Source organism: Mus caroli, chromosome 5 (assembly GCF_900094665.2).
Source record: "Mus caroli chromosome 5, CAROLI_EIJ_v1.1, whole genome shotgun sequence".
NCBI classification, from domain to species: domain Eukaryota; kingdom Metazoa; phylum Chordata; class Mammalia; order Rodentia; family Muridae; genus Mus; species Mus caroli.
Window position 1 is genome coordinate 36620897 of NC_034574.1, and position 16922 is coordinate 36637818.

A 16922-nucleotide genomic window follows, 5' to 3' on the forward strand; every position below is an offset into this window, starting at 1 on the left:
TTTCCTTTCCTTTCCTTTCCTTTCCTTTCCTTTCCTTTCCTTTCCTTTCCTTTCCTTTCCTTTCCTTTCCTTTCCTTTCCTTTTCTTTCTTTTAAAGGTTTTATTCACATTTATTTAACTTTCATCTCAATCTTCATCCTGTTTATTAACTAATACATATAATGTTAATTAATTCAGGAAGCTATTTTATGGGTTTTTACATCTTACTTTCAAACCACATCACTTGGATATTTTATTAGAAAGGAAAGATATTTTCTATGAAAATGTATGCAAGGCATGCTACAATTTAATTAGATAGTTTTTCATTATTTAACATACTCTGCCTTCCTCTCATAACTACTAGTAACTTTAGGTTGTGGTCACATGAGCTTTATTGCATATAATATTGTTCAGTGAATAAATTCATATCAAGTATCTACTATGTGAGGTTAACACTGGTTACCACGGGGAATCCTCCTGCTCTAACATGCTTATAACATTGTCTGTGTGAATGTGCTTATCTAAAATTGGCTGACATAAGAAGCTGCCATTTCCATGGAGTAAAGCCCAGCGTCTTCCCATGACCCAGCACAATTGTCTTAGCCTTGCTGTTTCTCTCCATCATGACCAGCTGCTTCAATTCTGTGCAGATACTCTGAATGTTCCCCATGTACTCTCATGATGTCTCAGTGTTTCAGTCTTATTAGACAGTGCTCCCCTGTAGATAATACCTGCATGGATCGCTCTAACCTCCTCCATGTAGCTCATCCCCCATGAGTTCCATGCTGCCCACTCTGTCACAGCATATTTATTTCACACATACCATCCCTGCATACTTGATGGACACCTTTCTTTACTTTATACAATGTGGCTTATCATCCTATAATATATAATGGTGTTATCAGTTTTTTTGCTAATTTTTCATTGTGTTTTCAATTGAATTCATACTCTGCAGGGGCCTGTATTTTCTCTTTAACAGTTTTTTCATCTGTGTATACCAACAATGGCCAGGAAAGCCAGGCATGTTACAGGCATCCACCACATGAGCAAATGAATGAATACATTGTAGTTAAAATTATGTTAATTCACTTTAACAACACAAAATGTCACAATGGAAAATTTAAACAAAATTAGGAAATAAACTCTTTCCTAATGAAAATCTTGATTAGTATAAACTGACATCTTTTATTACACAAAATTTCACTAGACATATTTTTAAAATATAAGGGATCAATCTATTTGAGATAATAAATTTCTTAAAATGGGTGTACTGTGTAAAATATACAGGAGAAATATACTGCGGAGAGACCATCTTATTGTCATTGGCAGGCCTAATTGTTTACTTCCTAGTAGTTGTATTCACCTCTCCGTTCCATATTTCCTTGTTTTCTTTGCTTCCCTGTAGTTACATTACACTCCGTTTTTTTTTTTTTTTTTTTCCCTTTAGAATCACCAACCCATGGGCCTGTTCTGAGTGGAGAGGTCAAGATAAAAAAAAAAAACCAAACTATTGTCTTAAACAGAATTCTGTATAGTTAGCACTAAATGTTGAGAGCACACACACACACACACACACACACACTCAGAGAAAGAGAAGGAGGGAGAAGAAAGAAAGAAAGAGAAAGACAGACAAAGATAGAAAAGAGAGTCAGAGAGACAGAGAAACCACTTCTCAATTCTACACATATACCCACATCCATCATCTCCATCTATATTCTACCTCCACATTGCAGAAGTGAATACTCACGTAAGGACAAATATTTGTGCTATTTCATTGAGTAAAAGGAGCTGAGGAGGAGACACAGAACTTTATGCCTTATCTTCTTCTACCAACTTGCTCTTTATCTCCACAGGGAGACTGGAGGCAGTAATTAAAGAATTAAACCTCAGTTATTCATTCATGCAGAGCACAGGATCTCTAGCCATTTGGTATTTATTTTCCAGATGAGGGAGTTTAATTTATTTTTCTTTCATCTTTTGAAACCCAGTTGTCTGACCCACAACTGCCTCCTAGTGTGGCGAAAAGGGTCCCCTACTTTCCTTCTTGAATGGGGCTTACTTAGGCAAGTGAAGAAATGTGACAGGGTGCTGTGCAAGACCTAATCATCATTCTCCTTGGATGATGTGGGTGGAACAACTCTCCAAGGTAGGGTGGGATCCATTCCCATCCCTTCCCCTAGGTCTCTTATTGCTGATGACAACAAAGCTGGTTCAGGAACTGAAGATCTTACTTTCATAAAAGTGAACAAGGTGGAACTCAGTCCACATTTCCATTCCCCCATAGTATGACTGATACATAAAGAATAGTTGGCAGGACTCCCAGACAGGAGACAGGAATTAATTCTAAGAGGACCAGTGGATGCTTAGTTCACAAGATGCTTGCTATTTTAATGTTGATCCTAGGATCCATACACGGTCATCTCTTCCATGTCTAACACCCATCTATACACATTTTAAAAGCAAATTTCAATTTTAACACACTTTAAAAAATATTTTATTTACATTCCAGCTGTTGACCTCCTCCCTGTCCATACCCACAGTTCCTCACGCCATTCCCTCTCCCACTTGCCTCCCAGAGAGTGCTCCCCCTCTCCTTTCTCTACCCCCTAGATATTTCCATCTCTGGGTCGTCAAGTCTCTCCAGGATTAGGCACATCTTCTCCCACTGAGGCCAGACAGAGAAAGTCCTCTGCTATGTGTGTTGGAGCCTTGTACCAGCCTGTGTATACTGCCTGGTTGGTGGCTCAGCCCCTGGGAGCTCCAAGGGATCCTGGTTAGTTGAGACTGCTGGTCTTCCTATGGGATTGCCCTCCCCTTTAGCTCCTTCAATCCTTCCCCTAATTCCTCTGCAGGTGTCTGTGACTTCAGTATAATGGTTGAGTGTAAGTATCTGCATCTGTCTCAGTCAGCTGCTGGTAGGGCCTCCCAGAAGACAACTATGCTAGGCTCCTGTCTGTAAATACCTCATAGCATCAGTAATAGTGTCAGGCTTTGATGTGCCCCCATGAGATGGATCCTAAGTTAGTACAGTTCACTGAACAGCCTTTCCTTCAGTCTCTTCCTCATTTTTGCCCTTGCATTCTTTTAGACAGGCACAATTCTGGGTCAGAAATTTTCTGTGGGTTGGTAAACTCTGTCTCTCCACCTGGGGACCTGTTTATCTGCTGGAGGTGGACTCTTTGAGTTCACTCTCCCCACGGTTGGACATGTTGGCTAAGGTCACCCCCACTGTGTCTTGAGAGTCTCTCACCTCCCAAGGTTTGGGGATTTTCTTTAGGATTCCTCCACTTCCCACCCACAGAATGGCATATTTCCATTCATTCTACTGGTCCTCTGGTTTATTTCTCTCCTGTCCCTCCCATACCTGACCCTGTCCCCTTTCTCCCCCTCCCCTTCCCCTCTCCTACCAAGGTCCCTCCCTCCCTCTGCCTCCCATGATTATTTTGTTTCCCCTTCTAAGTAGAATTGAAGCACCCTCACTTGGACTTTCCTACTTGTTAAATTTCTTATGGTCTGTGGTGTGTATACTGGGTATTCTGTACATTTTGGATAATATGCACTTATCAGTAAGTTCATACCATGTATATTCTTTTGGGTCTGGGTTACCTCACTCAGGATGATAATTTCTAGTTCCATCCATTTGCCTGCAAAAAATCATGATGCCTTTGGTTTTTCATAGCTAAATACTATTCCATTTTGTAAATGAATCACATTTTCTGTATCCATTTTTTTGGTTGAGGGACATCTGGGTTGTTTCCAGCTTCTGGATATTACAAATAAGGCTGCTATGAACATGGTGGAGCATGTGTCCCTGTAGCTTGGTGGATGATTCAGTGCCTCATTATCTTAACTGCCAAGTGTGAGCACAGAGGATAGTGGGCATTAGTCACATCAAACTTGCTGCACAAGGCTGATTTTCTACAAGGAGCTTAAACCTTCCTTGATGTTTAGAAGTCAGAAGAGTGACAGAATGTTTCAGGGGTTATCAATCATACTTCCACCCTAAGGGTGTGAACTTACAGCCCAAGAATCAACCTCTACTGAACGTACACACTAGGCCACTTTCATTTTGCTTGAGAGAAACTGAGACACAGAGAGAGCCATCTTCTGTGTGAAAGCTGGGCACATCAAACTCTGTTCAGTAGAGAGTGATTCTTGGGCTAATGAGAGACAGAAAGGAAGTGGATCCAGATGGGAGGGGATGTGAAGAGGAAGAGAGAGGAGTCAGGGGGACAAAAACGATATTATATGAGAAGAGAATCAATAAACAAAAGCAAGAATTTGCAAATGCTGGAGTGGTGGGAGGAAACACTCCAGGCAGTTAGAATTCCATCTGCTGTTATTCTTTGTCTGCTATCGCTATTGCGGGTTCTGAAGTTTCTCACTATCTGGTAAACTTGCCTCTCGCTGCTTTCCAAAGACAGGATGGATAAGGTCTGAAGGCTTTGGTGATCTGGAAAAAGGTAGCAGAGGTAACATTTTCCTCAGACTTTCAACACACATGCTAATTACATGCTTCTCCCTTGTTGGCTCCTAGTTCTGCTTGTCCCTATCTTTCTTTTAGCCTTGGTAACTTAGGGCTCAGAAAGCAACTTTGCTTCTCAGGCCCCCTTTTAATGGAGATCTAGTTGGTGCTCTTTGACATCAGGACATATCCAGAACCACAGTTCGTCCTGAATGGGGAGGCCGAGCCATGCTCCATGAATTAATCATCAATTCTTTGATGTTTGGAGACCCCATGAGCTCATTTCAACTACATAGAGAATTATTTAGGAAGGGCAATACAGGGATGGTGTGACCCTCTCTGGAATAGCCTGTCTTGAGGCATGTAACTGACCTTAGTATCCAGTAGAACTGGCTCCACCTCATCTCTAGGCACACTGATCTCTAGATAACAGGTTTCATGCCCTGCCTGTCCTCAGACTGTGCCACCATGGTAGCTACAATGGAATAAAACCCAGTAATCTTACCTGGTCTTTGCCGGAGCTCTGGCAGTGGAGAGGTTTAAAATAATATTATTTAAGGAAGCAAAGTTCATCTGCTCAGATGTGAGGTGAGCTCTGCTTTGTAACCTCTTGGGCTTTAGTCTGTTTGTCTATAAAGAAGAATAGTATGAGCAAGTTTTGAGGTATTCTTTGTAGTGTGTGTGTGTGTGTGTGTGTGTGTGCGCGCTCACGCTAGTGACATGGACATGATGTAAGCATGAAGGTCTGTAAACAGCTTTGGGTGTTGATCGCTGCTTTCTACCTTGTTTGATACAGGGTTTGTTGTTCACTGTTGTGCCTGACCCATGAGCTTCCAAGGGTTTTTCTCATCTTCCTCTTCTATCTTACATTAGAAGAATGGGCATTGCGGAAGTGCATCATCATGTCTGGCTTTTATATGAGTCCTGTGCATTCAATTCAGTTCCTCATGCAAGTGCTTTTCTTATCTCTTTAGCCCCAAATGTGAGTTTTTTTTTTTTTTTGACACTTCCATCTGAATCTCAAATAGAAGGCCTTTGGCTACAGAGTCTTTGATAACCTATGGTTTCTGCTCAGAATCTGGCCCAGGAGAGTGTCCCTGTCTCTGTGAGAGAGCCCTCTCTCTGTGAGAGAGTCTCTATTCTTCAGCTTCCCTCAGACACACCGTGGTTAGTTCATGTCTGTTTGCAGCTCCCATCGTGGATCTGCTTTACTGCTTCCAAAGCACATTCCCAGTCAAATTGCTGCAACCAGTACTTCTGCTTCTCACTCAAAGCTCCCCCTGTGCCTTTGTGCTATTGAGGGGATGCCTGGATCACCTTCATTGGCTACACCTCCATCCTTCTCACCGTGTCTCATCTTCGCTCAGGTGGAAGGAAATTCTTATGAAAATAAACAATCAGATAAACTGCATCTTATCTCTGCCCTGCCCGTCTCTGTTGGTTTCTCAATATAGTTAAAATTAGATGTATGGATGGTCGAACAGTCACTTGTCTCTTTCAGCACTGACCATAACTAGACTATTCCAAGCATTATTTCTTCTGAAGATCTCTGCTCTTGCTGGTCTCATCTTCCCCTGCCTTGGTTGACTCCATTTCACCCTCCAGATGTCTGAAGAAATGCTAACCTCACAGGTGACTTCCCTCACAAGCTCAGTGTCACCTCTTCTGTCACTCTGCAGCTGCTAGGCTTCCTCAGACCACTCATGTGCTGTGGACCCTAATGGTGTGCTATTTGCGCCCCATCCTTTAGCAAGGGAGCTTTTCAAAGAATGATTTCTTGACAGTTTATGTGCTGTGGTTGCTAAGGTAGGAGGGCTTTCAGATGAAACACAGGCCACTCTTAAATTTCAATTGTGCTGGGCCTTTGTATACTAAAAATAGTCATATTTTAAAATTGCTACTTCTGACAATTCTAGCTCTATTTAGATAGTCACTTCTGTTGGTTCTTGTAAATATCTGTTCAAGGAAAAATAGAGAAAGCAAGTGATCAGTGAAAGTTGAGCAGGAAATAGAACTGAATTTCTTTTCTCTTTGCCTACATGCTGAATTTCTCTTTTCTTTGCCTGTATGCTTTGTTTGCTGCCTCAGTGATGCACATGTGACTAGTGCTCAGCAAAGGCATGTGACTGAAGGGGGTACACCATGGTGTCTGTTCCTCTTTTGAGTTAAAGAAACAGCATTAGAAAACAAAACGCTTTTCAAATTTAAAGCTGTTGGGGAAAGATAGTATCACAGAATATGGAAACCAAGCCAGGGCGTGGCTTTCATAAATAACGTATTATGTGTTACCTATGTAATGATAGTTTGAGACCCAATATAGTGGCCCCAAGATCATCCTTCCATCTTTCCCCTTCACAATCCTCAAAGCTAATGTCTAACATCAAGTTTATAGTAAGACCCTAAATAGCTGCTGGAAAGGCAGCCATGACATTTCCATACCATGGAAGTAGCACATGAAGTAGATGAAGATTAAGATAATTTTACTATTTTTTCCTTTAAGGTAGTGCAAACATGACCATTTAGGTGGAGGTCAGAGAACAAGTTACTCAAGTAGATTCTTTACTTCCACCATATGGGGCTTGAACTCAGGTCATCAGGTTTGGCAGCAGGCTCCTTTACCTGCTAAGCCGTCTCATTGACCCACACATGACATTGTACATTTCCTTGATCAGACTGTGTCTCCTGATCACTTCTAGGAATAAAGGGGCTGGAAATGCCATCATGAAAGGTGGCTATATATGCTCTGGGAAAACTTCCTCTTATGAGAGAAAGAGGATAGACTTAGGGGAGCAATAGGGCTGCCTCCAACACAGGCTGAGTGAAGCAGAGGGGTTCCTGCTCTGCCCTTTGGGCTGCTGTGCCTTCAGCCTGACCTTATCACCAGTGTCACACTTCTGGGTGAAAATATGGGGTGGTACCATTCTGTTAAAGGGCTAAGAGGTTTTCCATGTCCCTTTTCTTCTGTTTTCTTGGACATGTGCTTGAATAGGAGGGGTTGAGGAATATTGAATGTATCCTAATATTTTTCAGAAACTTTTTCCAGATTGAAGACATTGAGCATCATCCACAGAAGATATTGAGAATCTTCCAGGTAGTTTCTATTGTTTGAACCACATAGAAAGAAAAATAGGATTTAGGAGATATCAGAAAGTTATAAGAAAGCTAAGTCAAGAAAGACATCTCATCTATTGTTTCAGCACACCCAGAGAGCTCAACAGGCTAAAACAAAAAGTAGTTATTTGGGCAAAATGAGGTACAACTACCTAAGTCCAAAAGCAAGCCAAACCAAACAAAAAACCAGGAAGATAGATCTGAATGATGTAGCAGCAGAGTGTCCTGGAAACCCCAGGGATCTACAGTAGCAGAATAAACTGAGGGAATACTTTAGTGTCATGACTATGAGACATCTTGTGACAAGGACATTTTTTGATCTCTTCCTATGTTAGCAGGAACAGGGGACTTCAGAGATGGAAGCAAAAGTCATTCTGTTACACATACATCTGTCATCATGGTCTCCACAGTTCGATGCTTGATGCCTTAGAGGAAAAGGAACAGAGCTGAGATTTGAAAGGTGACCTATTTAACATTTTTATCAGTCACTTGGGTCACATCTGCTTATCAGATTTGCAGGTTGCTCTAGTCTGACAGAGGTAGCAAATACAGTAACTGGCAGAATCAGTCAAGAATGACAATGGGCCAGTGTGAGACTATGGAGGAAAAACAGATTAGAGAATCTCATTACAAAATGATAAGTATCTGAGATATAGTGAATGGTAATTAGTTCAACTTAGCCATTCCACCAAGTATGCGTGGTTTGAAACTCTAAGTGGTACATGATAAACATAGATATTTTTTATCAATTGGAATGAAAAATTAATATTAAAAATGAATAAAATAGAAGACCAAAGTGTGGATACTTCGTTTCTTCTTAGAATGGGGAACAAAATACCCATGAAAGGAGTTACAGAGACAAAGTTTGGAGCTGAGATGGAAGGAAGGACCATCCAGAGACTGCCCCACCCAGGGATCTATCCCATATACAACCACCAAACCCAGGCAGTATTGCATATGCCAGCAAGATTTTGCTGACAAGACCCTGATATAGCTCTCCTTTGTGAGGCTATGCCAGTTTCTCGAAAATATAGAAGTGGATGCTCACAGTCATCTATTGGATGGAACACAGGGCCCCTAATGAAGGAGCTAGAGAAAGTACCCAAGGAGATAAAGGGGTCTGTAACCCTATAGGAAGAACAACAATATGAACTAACCACTACCCCACAGAACTGTGTCTCTAGTTGCATATGTAGCAGAGGATGGCCTAGTTGGCCATCAATGGGAGGAGAGGCCCTTGGTCTTGGGAAGATCATATGCCCCAGTACAGGGGAAGGCCAGGGCCAGGAAGCAGGAGTGGGTGAATTGGGGAGCAGGGTGTGGGGAGAGTATAGGGGACTTTTGGGATAGAATTTGAAGTGTAAATGAAGAAAATATCGAATTAAAAAAAGAAATGTGGTTGACATGGGCTTTGCGTGAATTCAGGTAGAGTAGGACTTTAAGGTTATGATACTTGGGGAAGGGGTCCGACCCCTGCTAAAAGCACTCATAGAAGGTTAAAAATAATAACATGCTAATGTATTTATATGTATGTACATTTGTATGTACATATATGTAAGTATAATATATATATATATATATGTATATATATATCATACACACAGACACATTCATACATACATATGTACATTTTTCTTTATTTTCAGAAACACAACTTAGGAAGTGAAATCAGGCTTCCAAGGCATTTTCAGGGAGGCAGAATCATGAAGAAGGCAGTGTGACTGGGGTCCCTGATGGTATTGTGTGCTGTGAGCCTGCTGTGAGCTGTCTCCTAAGGCAGATCTGCACACTGGAAGTTCTGCATCCCTACCTTTGTCAGACAGCAGGTAACATTTACAGGCCTGGAGAGCCCTTCTTGTCTTTGTGTTGACTTGGCAGAGTTCTCCTTGGTCTTTTTATTGGTCATAACAGACTATGACTCTTAGGAAGGAACCTTTTCTTATAGCACCCGAAGTGGCTAACCTATCCTGCTATTTTCTACAAGGTCTCAGGATGGCATGAGAAGTGGAAGTTGTATTGAAGGGTTATGCTCATGAAAGCTTCTTGCTGGATATCTCACCCCAAACAGAATCACTGACCTATGCTCTAGGTATTATTTGGACAGAAGGGAACCTTTTCTGGCTCTCCAAATCTGGTACCCTTTATACATGGATTCCCAGATGCCCTCAACCAACTACCTGGAATGAATGACAACAACCTGAAACATTTGGCTTTGACTCTCCCACCTCCTCCTTACCCAGTGGATAACTGCCTGTGTTCATTCCCTCACCCAAAGGGAATCCTCCTTCCAGGCCTTGTTTATCAATGTTGTCACACCTGCCCTAGGAGATCACTGAATTAGGCAAGATTCCAGTAAGAAACAGATGGCATACTCGTATTTGAGTGATTTGAAAAGAGATCATTTACAAAGCTGGGAGCAGGGCTTAGCGAGGCGAGGCGCAGGGAAGGGTGAAATGACTGAGAATCGTAAAATCTGATTGCCATGATAAGCTTGAAAGAGTGAGTTAGAAAAAAAACTTTTTTTTTTTTTTTTTTTTGGTTTTTCGAGACAGGGTTTCTCTGTATAGCCCTGGCTGTCCTAGAACTCACTTTGTAGACCAGGCTGGCCTCAAACTCAGAAATTTGCCTGCCTCTGCCTCCTGAGTGCTAAGATTAAAGGCATGTGCCACCATGCCCAGCTTAGAAAAAACTTATTGATAGTAGAAATTGTGTAGGAAAGGCCTATCAAGACTCCTGGCTTTCACAGAACTGGCTTGTTCCAACCCCATGCTGGTGGTGACTAATGCCATCCCTTTTGTCCAGTTCGCACCAACACTAAACAAATGAAGTCAGTGAGCAAGAGCCTATTGGCATGGTTACGGGAGTTCATCTTCCCCAGGGCACAGCAGGTCAGACAATGTTGAAGAGATTTGGAAAGGCAGATAGGTAAATACAGAGAAACTCCCATTGGCTGGACTTTGCTGTCCACAGCTTTATGTCTTTGGTATCTTTGCACATAGTAGGTTTGTTATAGTTTGCTTAACCATGAATTACTCTACCATGAGGGTCTGGTCTGTGATTTCTAGATTTCTGTGCTTAGCCCTGTGCATGAAAGGGTTTTATCAATGCTTATGGAATGATAAGGAGAACGAGTGAAGTGAGAAACAGCAAAGCAGCCATTGCATCTGCTGGAGGCAGCCACTTCCATGCCCCATGTGGAGACCCCCACTCCCCCAGGACCAGTTGTGTAACCATGTGTCTGTATTATTCTTCTGCACCAACATAGCCTTTGGGCATTTGCTTCTATGACAGGATATTAACAAACATTTGCTTCTGGTGTAACCTCTACTCTCAAAATGTCTCAGTGTTCTACAGACAGATGTTTGGTATGAGAGGCTTAGCTTATGTCCCATTACCAAGAAAGTTCTGTAGAAATACCTGTTTACTTCATGCTGACAGGACTGATTCTTCCCAGTTTGGTGTCTGTTTGCACAATGTGTTAGCCAATCATGTATTTGCTCATCATTCATAGTCTAATCATTGCCAGGATGTCCAGGTGGATAATCTGGACACCTGGGTGCAAAGAGCTGCAGACACCGTAATGACAGTAATAATTATTTTATAATGTGGGAAGTAGCTTTTGTTTATGGTGACCTGAATGGACCTGGAAGTTCAAGGCAAGCTTTCTAGACAACTTGAGAGTTGATCGTTAAACTGAGAAGGAGTTAGACAAGGAAAGAAATACATTCTGAGTCATGTGATGAGTATGTTCAAAAAGGAAAAAAAACACAACATTATCTATGCAAAAAGCTAAGACAGGGTACATGGAAATGCAGATTGGAGGAGAAGGTGTGATGACACAAAGAATTGGTTCACCAGGTAAGGAGACAGAAGAGTCCTGACTAGAATGAGGCTGAGGAAGAATTTATCTCAGATGAAAAGATTTAAAAGGACCATCCCAACTCAGCAGTCAGAATCTCTCTCTCTCTCTCTCTCTCTCTCTCTCTCTCTCTCTCTCTCTCTTTCTGTGTGTGTTTGTGTAGGCACCCATGTGTATGCTGGTATATACATGTGTGATGCCAGGATTTATGTCTACTTGAACTACGTTTAATCTTCCTAAGGTCACCTATTTTCCATTCCATGTATAGTGAGACAATGTAAAATTTGTCCTTCAGTTGGACTTCATTAATTTTGTTAATTTATCCATTTTAACCCACTTTATTGGTTTCTTCAGCTCACTGACACAGGTGAAATCTCCAGTATGTAGAAGAATGGGAAAATTAAGTGTGTCTGCCTATTGTTAAAACACTCAACAGTATTTATTGTGCACCTACTTGTTGCCAGGCTCCATTCCACTGTTAACACTACTCAGGGAATAACAGACTAAAAGCGTCCTCCCCAGGGAGCTGACATTGTTTGCCAGCTTCGGGTGACACAGATGTGTGGGCTGGCCAACCATCCTGGAAGCCCAAATATTTGGTGCAGAATAAAAACAAATTAGAAAAGTAAAATGTTGTTCAGCTGTCAGTTTGCGTCTCATCCCGTGGAAGCCTCCACATATAATACTTACCCCATAACCATCAGAGGTGGCCTGCAAGTTCTCAGAATAAAATAATTACCAGGCTCTGTGATTTGGTCTCAGATTTTTATCTCAAGTGAGGGTGATTTTTTATATTAAGATTTATTAGGGGACATTTGATAGCACAAGAAAAACACCAAGGTCACCATCTGTGTAGTTATCAATTAATGTCCATAGGTCTTTTGCTTTCAAATTTGTTAGTTTTGCAACACTTCATTTAGGGGAGGGATTTAGAATTCATCTGTGGAGAGAGAAACCTGTGGGGTTATTTGTCTATAGATGATGAAGGAAACACTTACGTTTGAGTGTTAATGAATAAACTGAATTTGCTTCTTCAATGCCAGAAGTTTCTCCCTGCCCGCACCCCTACCCCCACTGCAAAGGTGTACACATTCAGGCCCATAAGACAAAGTGCTGGCTGTCACTACTGACAAGATCCAAGATTGGTTCCTTTTAAATAGCTACCAGGTCAGAGGGATTAAATGTTCTCCTGGGAGTCACAAGGAAAGTAGAATGTCAGCCTCATCTTTTCTCTATGAAGAGGGCTCCGTGACATTTTCTGAAAGGAAAGACAGCCGCTTCCTGTCATTGCTGACTGGAGAACTCAAGGGTAGATGTAGAGAGAAGTCTCCTTGGAGATCAGCAAAGTGGCTGCACCACATCTCCCAGAAGCAGCTAATTTGAGAAAGCCAGAGGACTCTTCTGATACCTGGGAGGCAGCCAGGTGGGAGAGGGTAAGAGCTTTGGCCTTACAAGGTTCTGGGTTTGAATCACCCTGATGTTGCCGACCTTGTCCTGTTTTGTGTAAGCTCTGGACAGCAAAGCCTCTCTTGAAGAAGCTGCTGGCAACTTGTGGGTGGTAGCTGAGTTGCCTAAACTAGTTCCAGGAAAAACTTTTTTTTTTTGAGACAGGGTTTCTCTGTATAGCCCTGGCTGTCCTGGAACTCACTTTGTAGACCAGGCTGGCCTCGAACTCAGAAATCCGCCTGCCTCTGCCTCCCGAGTGCTGGGATTAAAGGCGTGTGCCACCACACCCGGCCAGGAAAAACTTTTAAAGCCAACTTTGTTTACCTGCCTTACATTTTTAAAGCCTGCGTATAAGAATAGCTGACTAATATCCATATATTGAAGATGCCAGCTACCCCTCAAAAATGGACTATTTTATCTACTTAGTTTGAGTATAATCATTAGTCAGTAATCTAAGCATGTCAAGCATGTGTTTATGTGTGTGTATGTATGTATGTGTGTGTGTATGTATGTATATGTGTGTGCATGTGTGTATGTGTTTATGTGTAAGGTTTAACAGAAGTACCATCATCAAGGAAGGATTCTTCATTGGAAAGTATGTTACTATTAAAGACCTTGTGTTGGGACTTTTTGGCTAAAATAGAATGAAAAAGCTCAAGGCTTTTCCTTGGGAAGAAAAATGTGTATTAAAAACCATGTTGCGGGTTGGAGAGATGGCTCAGCAGTTAAGAGCACTGACTGCTCTTCTGAAGGTCCTGAGTTCAAATCCCCAAAACCACATGGTGGCTCACAACCATCCATAATGAGATCTGATGCCCTCTTCTGCTGTGTCTGAAGACAACTACAGTGTACTTACATATAAATAAATAAATAAATAAATAAATAAATAAATAAATAAATAAAAGTCTTAACTGAAGGGGAATAGCAAAGAGTTAGTCCTGTAAAGACAGGAAACTCTCTAATGGGGATTAAAGTCACTTGTTCACAGGGGTGCAGTGTTCTGAGTTACCTTCCTGTGTGACTTCCTGTGAAAGATTTGAAAGAGTCAACTGCTCTTGATTTAATGATGAATTAAAACACGTTCTAATTGGATAATTTCCCATTATGAAAGTATGAAATAAAGTTAAATTTGACTCTCTCTGTTCTTTGTTACATGCTGCAGACTAGTTGAGAATTTTCTGAAAACCGAGAGATGTCAATTACACAAGATTAACAGGTGCTGTTTCTGTGGGAGCCTCATGCTTTAGCATTAAGAACTGATAACTTTATAAAAAAATCAATAGTTTCCCTGTATACCAATGTAAGCATAGTAACAACAAAGTGAGGGGAACAATTCCATTCACAATGTTCCCCAAATATCTATGAATAAATACAGTCATCTAAAAGAAACACATCTGCAATGTGAAGTGTAGGATTATCAAGAAAGTAACTGCCAAAAATACCACAAGAAAGGCCTTTCATGCTGTAGGATTGATAGATTTAATATTTTGAAAATGGCCATCCTACCAAAAACAATACAGAGTAATAAATTCAATCTTCATCAAAATTAGGGTGTAATTTGTCATAGAAATTAAAAAAAATAAAACCCAGTCTTAAAATGAAAATGGAAACACACCAAAGTACCAAGAATAATCAAAGAATCATACTCAATATTCCCAGAGGTATCACCATCCCTGATTCCAAATTATATTTCAGAGCTATATTAACAAAAATATAGCATCATACTGGCACAGAAACAGAAACATTGGCTAATGGAATAGAAGTCCCAGATATAAGTCCATGTACAGCCACCTGATGGTTGACCAAGAGGCTGAAAACACTCATTGGAGAAAAGAGAGCATCTTCAACAAATGGTACTGGTCAAATGGGATAGCTGCACATAGCAGAATGAAACTAGATTCTCATGCCTCTCCTTGCACACAGTCAGCTTCAAATGTCTCATGGGCCCTGATTTAAGACTTGATGCTCTGAATCTGTTCAAGGAGAAAGCAGGGAAGCTGCTTGAACCCATAGTCATTCCTCTTTTCATCATATATTTAGAAGGTGTCACAGAAAACACCATATTTCAACTTGGGTGCAGTTTTTGAGATCTAAAATGTGTGATCTGTATCCTCTTGTAAAATAAACATATTGGGGTTTTCACAGTGGTTTCGTTATTAGCTGCTAAGACAACTTCTCATTGCTATTGTCTAATGTATCAGGACAATGTGTGCTTATGTCCTTAATGATTCTGAAAGGCAAGGCTATTACCTGGTGAACAGCAAGGAGTGAAATATTGGGTTGTTTTAGTCTCTCCCAAACCAAATAGATGAAGTTTGCCTAGATGGTAGAAACTGACTTGGGGGTAGACTTCCCATAGCCAGGTATATTGGACTTTGGGAAACTTTTGGCTTAGATAAAAAATAGTTAATGGCATGAACAGCTCACAGGAACTGAGTGCTTTTGGTTGGTGTTGTCTCTGCTGTGCATGTAGGTGTTATTTTGATTCATGCTACCCTCCAGAAATGAGGATTCAAGGCATGTTGAAAATGGTGGTGGTGGTGATAATTTTTCCTCTTTGAAGATAAGTCTCTGAGCATGAAATTTGGGAACCACAAAGGTTTGGGGCCCCAGACATGTGTTTAAAAGAATGGATTCTGGATGATCTTGGATCTATAACTTGGTCTAGAACATTGAGAGAGCGCCTTAAAGCTCAAAGGCAAGGAAAGCAGCAGATTGCCAACTGTCATGGGCACTCACCTTTGTCGGGGTTTCTCATCTAGATAACTAAGAACCTCAAATGAAGGGCTCTGGCGCTGCCTTTCTTAGGAACGTTCTTACCACTTCAAATTACACTTTCCATTGCACAGGCTTAGCACCAGGCATGAGAATCTTTTTCTTTTATAATATAGTGTATCTTATAATTTAGCAACTGTAGAAATGAATACGTATAATTAGCAATGCAGAACAAAGGAGAGTGAGATTATAACTAGCCATAAGTCAATTAATCTCATTAGTACAGAATATAATGACCTTAATTAACATCCCGGTTTTCTGGTCTCCCCACAAATCTTTTGAGTGTCACCTACTGGTGTAGCAGTTGAATGCAGGGATTGTCCCTCCTGACCTTCATTCTCACACTGAGGTTCTGTAGTGTAGCATGAAGTTCCAGGATGTGTCTCAGGACTTGTGGTTGCAGGTGTCCTCTTGTTCTTCTCAGGCAAGTGTCTGTCATTCAGCATTGGGGATCAACTTCTCGACTGGAGATAATGCTGTAACCAGGTTCAACTTTGGGATTGCAAGTAAGGAGTAGAGGGTTGAACTCTGAGCTGGGCCTTGGGTTTTCAGAGAGCAAACAAGAGAAAACAAACAGGTTTTGGAGCTAGAAAAATCACTGTTTGGGTGAGTGCGGACTTAGAATTTGAAATTTCTGTGTGGTATTCACGTGTACATGAATCATGATGGGTCCTTGAGTGAGGATCTTGACAGAGGTCTGGGAAGCAAAAGGGGGAGAAAGATGAACTGAAAAAAAGTAGAGAACTCCACAGGAAATACTGCCGAAGGCCCCCATGGGCTCACACACATCTCTGAAGCGCTGAATCATGACTCTTTTTACAGCCTCCTTTGCCTGAAGGAAAGAACAAAAATATATCTTCAGTATTACAGCCCCAGTCTTGTCCCCACAGATCTACATATTGCACCTCTTCCTCTCTTCCTGTCAGAGAAGATGTCACCATTTCCTCAGAAGAAAATCTGCATCATTCACCCACTTGCTGGGCGACATCAAGCTCTGGGTAAGATGTAGATTTTTATGTCACTTCCTAAATATGCCCGGCTGCTGGGATGTGTGCCTCATTGGGAAGTACGAGCTGAGACTCATTAGTGGTGGAGGATAGATTAAAGCCTAAGCCGGCAAAGACACAGATTGGCAGTTGACTTCAGGATGTTTGAATTGTGCAGCAGAGTTCATGAAAGCTTCAAATAGCTGAGAGGGGAAAAGGCTGTAGAGAAATTGAGGGCAGCCTCCCCTTCTTCAATGTCACTCATCTACAGATTGTTTCCTATTGCCTTCCCTTCCTTAAG